The sequence below is a fragment of the Micromys minutus genome (genome assembly GCF_963924665.1).
Source record: "Micromys minutus genome assembly, chromosome: 6".
NCBI lineage: Eukaryota > Metazoa > Chordata > Mammalia > Rodentia > Muridae > Micromys > Micromys minutus.
In genome coordinates this window covers 63,027,274-63,041,098 of record NC_137975.1, presented here as the reverse complement: position 1 = coordinate 63,041,098, position 13,825 = coordinate 63,027,274, and the positions used below count along the sequence as shown (strand labels likewise).

Below are 13,825 nucleotides of genomic sequence, written 5' to 3'. Positions count from 1 at the left end.
GGTGGAGGGAGGAGTCATTTTCTTTCCTAAAAGGTATGATTCCCCCCCCCCACACACACACACAGAGAGAGAGAGAGAGAGAGAGAGAGAGAGAGCTACAGAGACAGAGAGATTGTTAAACTTGAGTAGCTTCTGCAAAATACATAGAAATATAGAACTGGGCATTCCTCTACAGCTGAAATAAGGCCTTTAAACAAAAAGGGTGTTTCACTTAAAGAAGTGATTCCTAGTTCAGCAGTCCAGTCAGATACAGCATGAATTTCCCCCTGGACATTCTTTAGCCCATCCATCTAGGCGACTTTTGAAATACATCGTTCTTTCATTCCACCACACAGGTGGGTCCTGGAGATTCAATTCAGACCTTCGGGCTTTGTGGTGAGTGCCTCTATTTGCTGAGCAATCTTGCTGCCCAGTCATGCCATATTTTATTATTTAAACGAATTATAAATGTTTCATGATCTTTGAAGTGGGGTAAAAAGCCAGAAACAAACACCAAAAGACCAAACACTACTCTCTGAGATGCTGGTATCAGTGACAGGGCTGTTAACAGTTTGAAAGACCACGTTTGACTAGTGTACTTCAAAAGCAACTCAATGCTACAGTAAGTATGTTCTAACTTAGAGATCAGCATTGTAAACAGATGGATAATTTGTTTAAGAACCCTAGATTTCTAGGGGCGTCTCCAATGATTTTCAGGTACATATATCCAATGAGAATAGGGACAATCTTGGGTGATGGGTTTTCCTTTCAAACTCCTAGCAGGTAAAGGTTGTTAGGACGACGGATGACTTCTGTAAGTGCTTTTATCTCTGTGACTTTCCCCCCAAGACTTTTTAAGCCGTATAGCTTAAGGGCTCTCCTCTGATTAGATCTAGAATTGCTCACTAGAAAAGATAACCTACTCCTCACAGCAATTTGTAATGTTCTAGCCAGAGCGATAATGGGTGGTCCATTCTTTCTAAACGTCCCATTTGTGCATATTCAGGACGCGGGGAACTTTGCAACTCTCTTTTGATCACGGGATTGGAAAGCGAGGGACACTATCTTACCCACTCGGGTCAGTACACGGGCGAGTGCTTGTCCAACACGGAGCCATTAGGAGCAAAGCAGAGTGCGGAGCGGGTCCACACCGCAAGCCGCAACGCAGCCCACCGGGCTTGGCCGGATTCTAACAATGCTACCCTCGTGTCTCGGTGCTCTCCTCCAGCGCGCCTGCACGTACGTAGCTTACACGTGTGTGTTGATATGGAGTTCGTGTGTGGACCCCTTAGAATATGCTGAAAGCGATTTCTCAGAGAGGCGCCGAAGACAGGGCGAGGGAAGGTAGGAGCGGGTGCGGCGGGCTCCCCCGGCCTCGGGGCGGGGAGGCAGCGCGGGCCGCGCAAGTCCCGCGCCGGCCGCTAGAGCCCCCCGTGCGCGGCTCGGCCCAGGCCCCGCGCTCGCCCGGCCCGGCCCCGCGCGGGGAAACACTCAAGCGCACACAATGAACTCCGAGGAGGCCGCGAGCTGGGCCGGCCGCCGCGCCCGCACCGTGTGAACCGCCTCTCGGTGGGGATGCCAACTTTGCCCCCCAGGCGTCCTCTGCAGCCCCGCAGGCCCCGCGCCGCCGTCGGGCTGAGGAGACGCGGTGAGTGAGCCAGAGAGCGAGCGGAACGAGCGAGCGAGGGAGCGCGCGCGGCGGGCCAGGCCTCCAGCCGGCGCGCGACGCCCCGGCCGCCTCGCCCGGCTTCGCCCCGGCGCGCGCCGAGGCGATTTCTGAGGTGGAAGCCGCCGCCAACATGGCGCCCCTCGAGCCCCGAGCCCTCCGCGCTGAGCCAGCGGGGGGAGCCGGGGAGGAGGGAGGAGATGGCGGGGAGGAGGAGGCGGCGGCCTGCGTCCCCCCCGCCCCCCGCGCCCGTCGCCGGCTGAGGCCCGAGAGGCGCCGGGCGGCGGGAAGGAGGCGGCTCCGGAGGGAGGGCCGGGCGCGGCGGCAGCGGCGGCGGCGGAGCGGAGCATAATGGTGGGGAAAGCTCGGCGGCGGCGGGGCGGCCGGGCGGCGGGGAGAGCGGAGTTATCCGCGGCAGTGGCGCGGCCTGTGCTGTGGCGGCTGCCGGGGCCGTGGGCGCTGGGGCGGGCGGGCGGGCGGCGGCTGCCGGTGGCCTCAGGGACTGCCCCAGGCCGGTGAGGCCTGAGGGGTGGGCGCGTTTCCTCTGTCCAGCACCTTTAACTCAGGCAGCCGTGAGGAGCGGGCTCGGGTGAAGGCCGCGGAGAACCGCGCGCGGCCTGCTGGCGCCGGGAAGCCGCGGAGTCTTGTGAGCTCCTCCCGCCGGGTCCCCGCGCCTCCCGCTTGGCCAGGCCCTGGGGCCTTTGCGCGGAACGTGTAGCGAGCGGAGGGGGAGCAATGGGAGCGAACGTTCCTGAGACCCGAGACCGGTGTCCGTCTCTCTCCCGGGGCTGCAGGCGAGCTGGTTGCGAGGCCTCAGCTGCCTCAACAGGTCCTCCTGGCCGTCCTGGGGGATCGGCCGCCTTGTGCCCACGCAGAGAGCTGGGGAGAGAAGCTGATGGGGACGCCTGTGGGGCTGTGGCCCGAACTTTCGCTTGCACTGTCCCCCCTCGTGCTTTTTTTCCTGGGCCGTGGGACTTAGTCGTCGGTGATGTGTTTATGGTGTTCAGTGTTGGCCGTGTGTCCGTGGTACTGACTGTCCTATGTGATTTGTGTGTAGCACTCTGTCACGGGCAGTATGCATGTACGCAGTACTCCGTGTCCTCTAATCGGTAGGAACGCTGGCCTCTGCCACCTTGCAGCTGAACTGTGCACTGTATCCCCGGAGTGATAAGATGTGTACATAGTATCTACCATTGTGTGCGGTTGAGAATGCGGTATCCTTGTATAGAGTATCCAGTGTCATAAAGTGTTGCAGAGTATCTGGTTTAACATCCCTTGCATGACCAGTGCGACCGGTGTCTTACACTGAGCACACAGTACCTGGTTTCCTGTAGAGTTCCTGTAGAGGGGATATGTAGTGTTTACACAGTACCCGTGCTAGCAGGAGGCATATACTACACCCAGTGTCTTATGTGGTTTGTATTCAATTGCTGGTTTCACTTGCTGTTTATAATGAGTGGTGTCATGTGTGTTTTTGAGCTTAGAGGAAGTGGCCAGGTGACCCAGTGAGGGAGAGGTCACCCCGAAAATCTCTCGCTCAGGCCCTCTGCTTCACCTGGGAGTTAAGTTTTCTACAGTCAATTGTGTTTTTGCCGGCAAAAACATTTTTCAAAAAGTCACTAGGAGATGCAGAAGGTAAATGCTTTAAAGAGAGAGAAAAAACAAGATCTTTGAAGTCGTTTAGCTTAATTATTATGGGATACATAATGATTAGGGGTGCGTGACATTGATTCCAATTAGTGTCTAGAAGTTATTAGAGAGTGTCTGGTTGTACAAAAGTTTGAGAGTTTTGTGGTAGGCAAGATGGTGTTTGTACTTTTTAAACACCTCTAATATGTTTGACTAGAAGAAGAAATGTGAATTCATGTACAGGCATTATTTTCCTGGTCTTTGTTTACACTGTAGTCAGTACTTTGGTTCCATTGTAGTCACTATTTGGCTGACTCTATAAGATGACAAGGCCAGAGAATCAAAGATCAGAAGACATGAGATTTGATTATGATCATGTCAAAATAAGTTTCTTGTTGAACTCCGATTAAAGGAATTGCTGTTCTTTACACACTATCTTTTTCTGGTATAGGCTGTTCATGTGAAAACTATCTCCTGTATTCTCCACGGCGGACAAGTTTGGTTTTTTTTGCAGTTACCATTTGCAATAAATACATACAGAAGTGCTTTTTTCATAAAGAAAAATGGATTAAAAATGTTAGAGTAATACTCTAATTCTACTTAAATATCCTAGAGTTGGTGCTCTGGGTGGATGTCCATTTGCATGTTTCTGTAAAGGACTTAGGTGTATTTCACACCTTTGTAACCCTCCCTCGATTGCCCTTTAGGATGGTTCTGACAGCATATAATAGAAGCATTCATATTCTGACATAACTTAATTGAGATACTAATTGGAGCAAAGATTTTTGACTTCTGTAACAGAACTATCACTTGCTGTTAGGACAGTGGTTGCCTAAAGCGCTAACCAGCTGTTGGGAGATTTTTATTACCCTCTTTAGCTTTCAGTTGATTGACTTTAAAAAAATAATAAAATCATTGAATCTAAGCAAAGAGAACGTGTCATAAAAAGCAAAAATAAACTAGCAAATGAGCAGCAAATCTCAGCCCTTTCACTGCTGCAAACCTTCAGTCGAACTTAACATTAACTTTTCTCGGGGTGATTAATTTTGTTGTTTTTATTTCAGTCATGGCATAAGGATTAAGACCACAGACCTAGAGAACCAGCGACTTGGGTTTGAATCTCCCTTGGGTCATTTAGGAGGCTCTTGGCAAATGACTTAAGTTTTGGCAGGTTAGGCAATGAAGAACAAGGAGTAACTGAACCAACCTCAGAGTTCTTGAATGGATTAAGCTGTTCCTGAAGCAATGCCAAGCTCCCCAGAACTGTGAGGACAGGTGGCACAGCTGAGGTCCTCATTACAGAGCATTGTTTCCTCCTTGATTTAGAACTTATGGAGCTACAACCAAAGCTGAGCTCTCAGCTAGGCTCTCATGTGTTGCCTGTTAAGCCTAGCATGGAAGAAAGTTATTTTTGCCCCTGTATTTTATCAGTATTCAGGAAACTTTCCTATAAGTGGGCATTTTGGTATAAGTTAAGTACGCAGAAATGGCTTAAAAAGCCTATTGTCTAAAACATGGCTCCAGTGAGATCTGACACCTTAACTCCTCTTCATTTTGAACTTTTGTTTTCTGTGTTGGAGATTATGTGTGAAAACTTTCTAGATCTATTGTTATTGTGTATGTTTATGCATACTGTGTACCAGTGTACATACTGTGACATGAGTGTGGAGGTCAGAAGACAACTTGCAGGAGTTCTCTCTGTTCTGGGGATTGAATTCAGAATCAACAGGCTTTTATGGCAAATGCCTTTACAGATTGAGCCATCTTGCTGGCTCAAAACTTTGTAGTGTTAGTTTTTATTTTGATATAATGCTACTTTGCTTCTCTCAGTGTTTTTGTTTTTGTTTTTCTCTCTCCTTTTTGGGGTTTTGCTTACAAATCATATAAACACTAGAAGGGACACACACACACAGCTCCTGGAAGCAATTTTAACAATACTGGTTTTTGATTAGTTACTTTTGAACCTCTGGTATTTATCATCCCTGACAAATATACATAGCTGAAACAGAGCATCTGAGAGTTAACCACTGGCGCTCATTCAGTACCTTTGCTCACCAGCAATCCCCTATCTGTACGGCTTCAAATTATATGTTTTATATTGCTTAAGTAGATAATCTGCACAGAACAACTGTGTCCATTCTTTCACCAGCTCATTCTGGAAATGAATTTCATTTCTCACCCATTTTTTTCCTAAGAATTGCTAAAGGATGAAAGGCAGCTAGTTTACATCTGCACATGGCTCTCCAGCTTGCAGTGTCTGTTGTCTTACTGTCTCCAGAAGTGAAGCTAGACTGTGCTTTGGTGACTGGGGTTGTTAGGGACCGGTGGCTTCCTACGGTTCTCTGTTGAAATGTAGCCATAGCAGTGAGTACCATGACAGTAAAACATTGCTGCATTCCCACCACTGTGCAGTGTTCACCTACACTGACTCACAGATTTGCATACTGTCATCTTAAAAGTGTAGAAGCCTTTAAGTCTGGGGAGTTGAATACCTTGTAGCACTGTGCTCCCCATGCTGCTGTCCATGAGCACGCCTGTGCCCTGGAGCACATGTAGGGAGCTGTGTAGCGTTGATGTTCAGAAATCCCTGGGATGCTGGTGAGTGACAGGACTGGAAGCTGCAGAAGAGAGAGAATTTAAATTCCCGAGAGCAGCTCTTTTGAATAATCTAAATGCTAAACATGCATGAAATGGGTGACCATTTTAAGTTTTAAGGAAAGGGAGGAGAGAGGAAGGGAGAAATAGAAATATAGGTCTGTTGTTATTGACTTTTTTCCACTTAGAAAATTCTAGTTGGTTTCTACTGTGGAAATGTTATATAAGAATCAGAATCAAAATTACTTATAAATACAAAGCAATAATCTGTAAGTAAAACATATATTTGGACACTTAAAAATACTTGCTTAGCCCATTGTGTATTCAGGTAGATAAAATTAGGTAAATTGTTAGAGGTAGATACTTAACTGGACAACTTGACTATTAATAATAGGTTGGTCAGATGCATAATCTTTCAGATTTTTTATATTTTCTATTCCACAATCGGTTTTTGATTTTTAAGTCAGGTCCTTTAAAGGAGACTTTAATATTTGGGACAATGTCACAGTGAGATGCAGTTAAGACCTTAGCACCTGTTAAATAAGAGGAGTGGAAATCCCTGTGTCCAAGTGCTTAAGTCATCCATTCATTTACTATGCTTTGTAAAGATATGGCTCTGGCTGTATGGCAAGATTTGTGAAGTTTCTTCCATGAAGTATTTGCTTTTTGAGTGACTACAACATGCCTGGCTTTATTTAAAACCACCACCACCAACAACCACAAAAAAATAGTCAGTAGTAGATACTAGTAGGCCAGTAAGCCAGGCATAGTGCTGTACACACTGTTTAACTCAAATATACAAGAAGCAGTGGCAGCTGGATTTCTTGCGTTTGAGGCTACCCTGATCTACAGAGAGAGTACTAAGGCAACTGGCTATACAGAGAAACCCTGTCTCAAAAACACAAAACATACAAGAAATGAACAAATGAATAAATGAATGACAGACCAGTATTTGTTCATTTCATAGATAATAGATTTATAAACAGGCCATAGGTGAATTAGAAAAGGTGTATTGCTAACAACTTGCATATTTTTAAACTTAATATTTTAGAAGCAAATCAGTTTGAAGTCCATAGTTAAGTATAACATAAGCTCACATTTAATTATATTATATTATATCACATGTTATATTGTATTTTTATAAATAAAACAACATATAATTCTTGGTATATTTATTAATGCATTATTATTTATTGAAACTTTGCCTTGTGTCAGATACTTACTAGATACTGAAGTGAATAAGATAAGAAGTTAAAATAACACTTGAGGTATTACAGAAACAGTTATCAAGCCAGTGAAATAAACCATAATGAAAAGTAAGCCCAGAGTGCTACACTGTATATGAGCTGAGATACATTGTATTTGAGTGGGGATTCTTTGGGAGGACTTAACATTGTAGATGTCTAATTTATTCTAGTTTGTAACCTTGAGATACACTAAAAGCTACATTTTTATGTCTAATGACACTACTTTGTTGAAAAATAGAGCTGGAATAAACACCCAGGATATGCTTCCCCAGATATTATCGGAGCAGGTAACCAAAGGTAGATCTTCTGAAGATTGTTACTGCTTCTTTCAACTACTTTAGTCTGTTGAGTAAATCTAAAATATAGCTTAAAGAATGGTGTATCATTTCCCCTATTTATCATGGGAACATGAAAGATCTATGAAAATTTCAAAATGAATATATGTTAAGTCTGTAACATGATATTCTTACTACAATGTTTGAAACATTTGTAAAATCAGGAAGATACTAACTTTGTGGACTCAGACATTTCACCTTGCACATTAAATTGCTTTAAAAGTCTCCTTGGTGAGCAGTTTTTAGGAAGCCTTTCCTTGTAAATATGGTCTATGGCAACACATATTTATATTAACATTATATTTTAAGGTGTTGGTAAGTGAGCACTTATCATACTAAGCATGTTACATACCATGTATCCCTCACAATAGTGTCTTGAAGGAAGTAGTGCAGTTTCACAGTAAAAGAACAGGCTACTGTTGCCCAGGGTCACAGATATGTGATCACGTTGGTTTGAATCCAAACATTCAGTCCATTGTTCTTCTCAGTCTCTCAAAGTCCCATGAACCTTCAGGGTTTTTGTACTGATTCACCTGTCTACCTGGAAAACCTTTATAAATCTGATAAGAAAGAAGGTGGGGGGGGGGTGGAGGAAGGGAGAAAAAAGAAAGGAAGGAAAAAAAGAAGGAAGGAAGGAAAGACAGACTTAAGATGGTGAGACCATGCTCATTTGAAAAATCAGGAATTAAAAAGAAAAGAAGATTAGAAAACTGATAATCAGAACATTCCATAAATAAAGTTCGGGTTAGTTCCAATTTCTTTGTTAATGACAGCTAGTAATCTAAGAAAAAGCATATATAATGGGTTCATTTTCTTTCCGTTGCCATAGCAGCTCATATTATGGAGACACAACTTGGCTCAAGATCAGGAATAGTGAGTGGGGATACTTAAATCTTTATTTTCGTGTTTATAGTAGGGAAAACGTGCTTGGAAATACTTGGCATGAACGCCAGAGCTAAAGTCTTGCTGTCTTAGGAGAGGCAGCCTTTGTCTTGAATCTTAGCTGTCTCAACTGGTTATGTTAATTTGGACTGAAATCCTAAGTTCTGAATTTAAGCCTTCAGATGTCTGCAGGGTATGCTCTGCTGTCCACAGTGAAAGATGTGATTCCTGGAGAGGCACATGCTGTAGGGAGAGGATGGGCAGCATTGCAGCATCCAGAGTCATGTTCTCCAGGCAGTTAGCAGTGATGCTGCAGTGGGATATTAAATATGATTTTCTCATTCAGTAGCTATGCGGAAGTTTTCGGAAAGAGGCAGTCCCTTAATGAAGGCTAATTATGGGGAAGCTTTCTCAACTTGAAAGCTATTGGGTGTTTTTCTTTTTCAGTTTTATTTTTGTTATTTGATTTATCTGCTTAGAATTTTTCTGTCTTAAAATTGCATCAGAAAAGCATGATTGAGCAAATCCTTAATTTGTAATTGGATTTTTATATGGAGCCCTTTTCCAATTAACATAAAATATAGCTATTTTAACTGCTTGGATTGGAGATATGTTTTAAACTACAAAGAAAAAAGTCTAAGGTAACTTGTTTTCTACTGTGTTTTTTGTTAGCATTTCTCTTTATATACAGAAATATCAAATATCACTACCAAGATGCCTGAAGTTTTTATTTTAAAATTCCTAAATATTTTACCACTCTGCATATATATATATATCTTCTTCACATAAAAACCTTAAAAAGTAACTTGATTCTGATTCACATTACAGGTAAGAAACTATTCCTTGAATCATTTGAGTTAAAGATTTATTAGAATTGTTTAAATAAAATTAGTTTTTATCATGTTAATTAAAAACTGATTAGACATCAGTTCAACTCAAAGTTAAACCATTTTTGTATATTTTAAATGCTAATGAAAAATACCCTATGTAAGCCTTGCTGGAACCTCTCCATTGTGAGGGGAATTTTAGATGACAGTGCTCTAGGACTCACATTAGGAACCAAGAATAATTTAGCATACTGGTTCAGCATCTGAACCATTTATTATTACTATTGCTACAAAAATGTTGATTCAGAATCTTTGAAGGTGGGACTGGACTCTAATTCTGCAAAGTCCCATTTTAGTTTCTAAAGTAATATGTGTGTGTGTGTGTGTGTGTGTGTGTGTGTGTGTGTGTACCTCTGCAAACTCCTTTTTGGGATAGCTTACTGAAAATGATGTATCCTGGGACCTTCTCAGAAATCGATGAAGAAGCAGACCTTACATGTTTATCATGTATGCACAAAGAGGCCCCAGGTTCTATCTTTAGCAACAAAAGTCAATGAATTAAGTTTCTACAGAAACAGAATGACCAAGTAGCCTAAGAAATGCATCTCTAAAGAAAGCTTGAAGGCTTTCCATGCTTCTCAGGAATAACCTTATTGCCACTGGATCAGACTGGGAAGATGACTGTCCAAGGGCACTGAAGCTTCCTGGTGTTGTCAGATACTAGTTACTGTGCGTATCTAGGGGTAAAGGAGGCCCAGAAAATGAGTCTATTCAGCTTGCACGTTCCCATATGACTGTAAAACAGCAGCATTCCTGTTCCACATGAATTTCCCAGGATTCCTCATTGCTCAGATTAATAGTATGGTTTCCCTAAGGCAGGCACATCATCTGTCCTGGGTGTGCAGCTTGCAGTAGTGTGGGCATCTGAGGAAGTGTTCCAGCTCTTCTCCTAGCCATCTCCTTCAGCTCTAGCCTTTACGTGTGCTTGAATGATTCTTGTTTCCCCCTTTATTCTTGGTCCTTTCCAGTAAGTCGTTTGTTTTCCCCACATGGATTATAAGAGTGGTTCTTTCTTGGAATGTTTGAAATATCTGGCTTGCTTTTTTCCCCCCCACTCTGGAAGAAGCCCCTTAGCTGTTTTGCCGCAGCTACAGTGGCCCGTATTTGTAGACCCTTCTCCACTACTGTCACAGTATTTTGAAGCGTCACAGAAGTTCCAGGAACTAGGTGTTACCCAGCAATTTGCATAGGCATCTCCGATCCATCTTGATGATGGTGTTCACATTCTTCCAGCTCCAGAAACGTTAAATTTTGTGGCAGACCAGCTTCAGAGGAAGGACTTAGGGCAGGTACCACTGACAAAGCACTCACCATAATGTCAGCAACCTGTTCTGTTCCTCTTCTGACTGTGTGGCTCATTTGCAGTCCACTGTCTACAGTGATGATAATCAAGTCCTGCCTCTTCTTTTAGAGGGTACCAAGTCATAGTTTTTGTCTATAAATATACTTTAAATTCTGGATCAGATACATTGACTATTTATATTTCTTTTTGTTGCTGTTAGAATTTTATTTAAGTGAAAACATTTTTACAAAACAGTGTTGTTACAAAGGAGTTTTGAGTTTTGTTTGTACAAAATTTTAACTTGAACTTTTAACAGAAAATTTTAGATGGCAGTACTGTCCCGCTTTGTATTTGTTTCTGAGTTTGGCCGGGTACCATTTCCTGGATGGCTCTCAGTGTTATAAGGAGGGAAGGGTACCTGACTTTGGGCTCACAGACTGTGATTTCCTGGGAGAGCTAGCATTCTGTGAAAAGAAAGGCTCCACTGAAGATTGGCCACACCAACCTGATTTCTGTCACCTTGGTGAACTGGGACCACAGGCTACTTTGGCTTCTCTATGTCACTGCTCTGTGGAATGGGAAGTGTTACAAGACAGTAGTCTGAGCTGTCCACAATCATTTCCCTTCCCTTGGAGATGATAATCCTATTAAGACACTTTGGGGTGTATGTATTCATACTCCAAGTTCCCCCTTTTAAGTTTTTTTATAAAAGTTTCCACTTTTCCCTTATGCATTAGCCACGGCATTCCATTTATTCATTCAATAACTCCCCCCCCCCCCACACCATGTGCGATTATCACTGCTGTATTAAATAACAAGTTTGATGATTGGATTTAAAGTTTGTGAGTGGGCTGAAGGTGTTGCTCAAAGATAGAGCACTTGCCTTTCATTTGCAAGGCACTAGGTTCAATTCCCGTTACTTCAAGAAAGTAAAAAGTACATGTGTGTCACGTTGTGTGCATTTGATGTTTTGGTCAAGTTCGTCTCCCTCTTACTCTCATCAGCTCTGTGATTTGATTTCTTTGTTTTACTTTTACAATGTTCTATTCTTCATATTATTCTTATTATTTAAGGTTTCCCTCTGTTGCTGTCTAAGTTCCTTGACTTAGCTTTTAAACTTTCTTTAAAATACACATAGTAATGTTTGTCGAGTAGGAGGGTTAAGAGAATGTATAGGTTGCCAAAAGAATCAGTTCTTCATCTTTGCAGTGTCTGTTTTGTGTAGGCAAAACTCTAATTCCGTTGTTCTGCCTACAACCTACTGGACACACAACCTTGGGATCTTGGGCACCTGCTTGGGTGTGTGCTCTCCTGGGCTCTCTCAGTCTTACTTCACTGCTCTGATTGAAGTAATACTTCCACTTCCCACAGTGACTTAAACTTTGTGTTCTCCTGCCTGCACCATTCTTGTAGCCAACACTAGCTGCCTTTTTAGGAGGCCAGAGACACTTCCACTGAGAAGTAACATGCGTCTCTGCAATCTGCAAAGCTGCCTCCATCTGTCAGAACCCTCACCTGTGTTCTGTGTAGCATCCCTTCAGGAAACTGTGCCTGTTCTGTGAGCATGCTTTCTCCCTTCCATTGAATTCCAGATATAACAGAACACTTCTCATCATTACCAAAGAAAGCAAAGGAAACAAAACCAAACAACAACAAGTCTTTACTGAATTGTGTGCCCATTTCTGGAGGCTTCTTTTCGAGCCTCCTTTAGATATCTCTGTTGTATGTAAGCACCTGTCTAAAGCAAATCTTTATTTTCTTTACTTTTCTCATTATCAGCAGATTCTGCCTCTCATTTATAGACTAGGTAGGTCTTCTTTGAGTTGTGAAGTCCACACATTACTGCTTTCTTTCAACAGCAGGGGTTCCTGGGCACATCTCTCCCTGCAGCCCTTCTTTCCTTTGTTTCTTAGTGCCACAATTTCTTTTCTCTTATCTATTACCCTCCAACTTCTCTTAGACCCTTCTGCAGCCTAGAATTGCAAATAACTGGCATCCATGTTCTGCACTGCCTTCCCCTGACCATCTTCCTTCAGATGTTCAGGCCACATAAGCAGCCACATGCTTGAAAATACAGAGCTTGTTGACTCAAGTGGGTGGGCATTCAGCATTACCAAGTCTGACTATCTAAAAGTACTAGAAATCCAAAGGGAGGATGGACTCTTTTTTTTTTTTTTAAACTGGATATTTTATTTACGAACATTTCAATATTACCCCCTTTCCTGGTTTCCCCTCCAAAGCCCCCCTACTCCACACCCCCTGCTTCTATTAGGATGCTTCCCCACATGCCCACCCACTCCCATTTCCTTGCCCCATCGTTCTACACTGGGGCATCAAACCTTTACAGGACCAAAGGCTTCTCCTCCCATTGATGTCCAAGGCCAGAGAATGGACTCTTAAGTCACGCATTCAGCAGCTCAGAGGACCACTCTTCATTGTTTATTCTGCTGCATAGGCTTTATTCTAAGGCTAGTCTCAGGATGATAAGGGTGCCCCAGTAGTTTGGAGCATTACATTCAGATCCAGTACTATATAGAAGACAAAATGACCATTTTTAGACATTTTAGAGGTTTAGATATCAAAGTACCATTAGCATCCATCTCTCCTGACTGACACAGCAGTTGCTGAGATTCTCAGCTGAGAGGGAGAGTAAAATTCCCAGGACAGCTACAGATGAACTATGTGAGGCCAGTAGCTGCTGGCAGTTTAATCACTTTACTAAAACCTCTTCAGTGATTTCCCTTTTCCCTTTGGGTCCCAAAACCTTTATAATGACTTACATTTTTCTCAATAAACTGGCTTCTTATGCTCAAAAAATCTTACTATGGAGTAATCTCACTGGCTTATACTAAGCATCCTGGGGAGGGTGGGGGATGTCTGAATCACTGTCCTTTCCTCAGGACTGATCCTGAGCATAGAACAGAGCACAGAACGTAATTAGCTCTTAGAGTGTCTGTATACAAAGCACCCTCAATTATGATTTGTGTGAACGTAGGTTGATTGACTGGACATTGTATTCTTGAGTAATTAGGAGACAAGATAAATAGTACAGAGTTATAAACTGCCCTCCACCATACCAAGTAAACCCAGTGTTGGGTAGGCTTAGATAGCATTTGCTAGGTCACTGGGTTACTGTTTTTAAAATGTTAATATCTATAGTTTACTTTTGGAAGACTGAAGTGTTAGTAAAACATAATTAGATGAAGTGTTAATTTACTATTTTGATATCTGGGCCTGACTTAGTTTATATTTTTTGGTAGTGAGCGTAGCCTTAAATGGCCGAGTCATCTCTCCAGGCCCTGTCTCAGTTTATATGGGAATGA

At 43.1% G+C, this 13,825-nt stretch overlaps 1 protein-coding gene across 8 annotated transcripts in view; it reads left to right on the top strand.

Annotated features, from left to right (window-relative positions):
• Window positions 1-1,122: 1,122 nt before the first annotated feature.
• The window catches only part of ZMYND11 (zinc finger MYND-type containing 11), a 77,753-nt gene continuing 65,050 nt past the window's right edge, over window positions 1,123-13,825 (top strand). For 6 of the 8 annotated variants that reach the window (XM_080918282.1, XM_080918279.1, XM_080918280.1 and 3 more), the window contains exon 1: window positions 1,893-1,999. The gene's annotated coding sequence lies outside the window, so the exon portion shown is untranslated. Of the gene's footprint in view, window positions 1,219-1,448; window positions 1,628-1,892; window positions 2,000-13,825 lie in introns of those variants that run through there. The other 2 variants (XM_080918277.1, XM_080918276.1) reach the window with 2 other exon arrangements.